The sequence below is a fragment of the Amblyomma americanum genome, chromosome 1, assembly GCF_052857255.1.
Source record: "Amblyomma americanum isolate KBUSLIRL-KWMA chromosome 1, ASM5285725v1, whole genome shotgun sequence".
Taxonomy (NCBI): Eukaryota; Metazoa; Arthropoda; class Arachnida; order Ixodida; family Ixodidae; genus Amblyomma; species Amblyomma americanum.
In genome coordinates this window covers 313,204,655-313,207,744 of record NC_135497.1, presented here as the reverse complement: position 1 = coordinate 313,207,744, position 3,090 = coordinate 313,204,655, and positions in this window count along the sequence as shown.

Genomic DNA, 3,090 nt, shown 5'->3' with positions numbered 1-3,090 from the left:
CGGTGTCGGACACTCTCGCTGCATTCGGGGCATCTCACGACGTGGAACTGGCAGGCGTTGGCGAAGTGCTCCAACATGGCGGATGCGACGTCCTCCGCGTCGCAGCCGTGCTCAGCGTTCCAGCTGCGTACCTTGCGGCCGAGGATACTGTCCCTGCTGAAGGTTGACCACACCACGTCTTCTTCCTGGAAGGGCTCCTTGTGAAAGGGGCAGTGGTTGCGTTTGGCACCGTCTCCCTCGTAGCAGGACTGGCAGAGCAGGTGTAGACAGGGTAACATGGCTGCCGATGAAGGAACGAGACCGCAGACACTGCACACTCTAGTTGGTGGGAACGGGTTCACAAAACACGTCGGCCTCCAATCGAAGCCGCTGTCGATACCGAACACTGTCTGCAGGCTCGCGGGCGCCATCGTTGGAGGCACGCACTCAAGCGTCCTAACATGCAGCGTCTCGCCCACAATCGGCTAAGGATGCACTCTGCGTGTGCGACTGTTATCACGTTTACGCCGTCCTTATCACAACAGGGTATGGTGTAAAAAGAGAAAACACTAGACTGCGAAGCTTTGCGCGCGGCAGCGGACGGTCAGACGGAATCCCGGCCGGTCTGCACTGCGTTGTCAATATTTCCAAGAAATTATATCTACCCGGTTTACCTGATGAGAAACGCGACGTTCTTCTGTATGTCGTTTTCACCTGCCTCGCTGGCCACAGCTACTCCCTAAGCAGAATTCTTTTCGTCAATCTGTCTCGAAAACGAACACGGAACAGCTGGCGACACCTGGTGTGTGCTGCGGAAATCAAGACACGGCGCGAACTTGGGAATCGAAACTGCGTTGAGGAGAACAATGCTTTGTCTTAGGACATTGCAACGGAAGAAGGCGCTTGTTGATGTAAATTGCGTGGAGAGAGGAGTAAGCCGGTAGGATAATAAGTTGATTACATATATATTTGTTTATAATAATAATAATAATAATAATAATAATAATAATAATAATAATAATAATAATAATAATAATAATAATAATAATAATAATAATAATAATAATAATAATAATAATAATAATAATAATATGTTTTTTTTTGGGGGGAAAGGAAATGGCGCAGTATCTGTCTCATATATCGTTGGACACCTGAACAGCGCCGTAAGGGAAGGGATGAAGGAGGGAGTGAAAGATAAAGAGAAATAGGTGCCGTAGTGGAGGGCTCCGGCATAATTTCGACCACCTGGGGATCTTTAACGTGCACTGACATCGCACAGCACACGGGCGCCTTAGCGTTTTTCCTCCATAAAAACGCAGCCGCCGCGGTCGGGTTCGAGCCCGGGAACTCCGGATCAGTAGTCGAGCGCCCTAACCACTGGGCCACCGCGGCGGGTCATATATATATATATATATATATATATATATATATATATATATATATATATATATATATATATATATATATATATATATATATATATATATATATATATATATATATATATATATATATATATATATATATCGAGAGCTGCGAATGACCGGAAACGTTTTCAAAATGCCACTACATTAAACGTGTAATTGTTATTCCTGTGGATAACGCTCGAATGGAGTTCAAAAATTTCGCTCGGTAGGAATGGGTGAGTAGCGTCTGTTTAGTTCCGGTGTTCCAGCGGGAACCTTCCGTGGTCCAGGCTTCAACTGTACAAGGCAGTGCTAGAGCACCGCCATATTGAGTTCTTCTGATGAACTTTGTTCATTACCTTGTGCATTTCTGACGGCTGTCTAGGGTTAAAGCTCTACGACGATAAAAGCAACGCATCCGCTGCAGCAGTGGCGAAGTACCCCGCACTCTGCCAGGCAACGTCTCGTGAGCTAAGAGAAATTTTTCATGCCTAAAAATTTGTCCACAGTTTCATGAAACAACGCTACCAGTTGTACTAGATTAGGAAACATGTGCTCCACGATAAAGCCTAAGGAAGGATCTGTGGTGGAGCTAGTCGAGGCGAAAACCGTTGCTACAAGCGTACAGTCACGAGGCTGAGCATCCGCCTCGCATGCGGGAGGTTTGAGGTTCGATCTCCAGCGTCGCTGGGTACCAAGCGGTGATACAAAGGGTACAAGCTTTCCCTGGCCTGTTGCTAGGCTTAATAAGGGTGAAATGCTAGGAAAAATGGGGCTTTGATCCCACCTTGAGCAAACGAAAATACCTCGTGCCATGGCGGCAGGCAACGTTACTCTTGAACTATACTCGGATGCAACTCAAGAACAAAGCGACATATGCCCCTATGAGGAGTCACTCCGGCCAATGGTGTCGACCGATTCTCCCCTTGACCGTTCCCTTCGAAGCTGCCAGCGTGAAATCGCAGGGGGTGGCAGAAGGATGGGAAATAACCACGGCTAAATCGGATTAACTGTGGCGTCATGAAAAACCTGTCGACGCCATTGCCTCGAGGGTCTCCTTTAACGGGCGTCTGCCAATTCGTTCTTGAGTTGTATCCGACTATAACTGGCGTCACCGGCGTCAGGTCAGTTCAGCAAACCTTGTCTTGAGACCCGATCTCGGAGGCCTTGGCTTAGTATAAATGCTACTTGTCTCATGCCCTGACGTGTGGCTCTAATTCATTGTCTTTCGTCACTAAAATTTTTTTATACGTATAATTTGACGGTCATAAAGATATTACATTGACTTCGCGTTGAGAAGACCTCTCAGTGGAGACTAGTGTGGCTGCTTTTAACAGCTGTAGAATTCCTGAATGTGCCCCGCCGCGGTGGCTCAGTGGTTAGGGCGCTCGACTACTGATCCGGAGTTCCCGGGTTCGAACCCGACCGCGGCGGCTGCGTTTTTATGGAGGAAAAACGCTAAGGCGCCCGTGTGCTGTGCGATGTCAGTGCACGTTAAAGATCCCCAGGTGGTCGAAATTATTCCGGAGCCCTCCACTACGGACCTATTTGTTCCTCTCTTCTTTCACTCCCTCCTTTATCCCTTCCCTTACGGCGCGGTTCAGGTGTCCAACGATATATGAGACAGATACTGCGCCATTTCCTTTCCACCAAAAACCAATTATTATTATTATTAATTATTATTATTATTATTATTACAAACAAC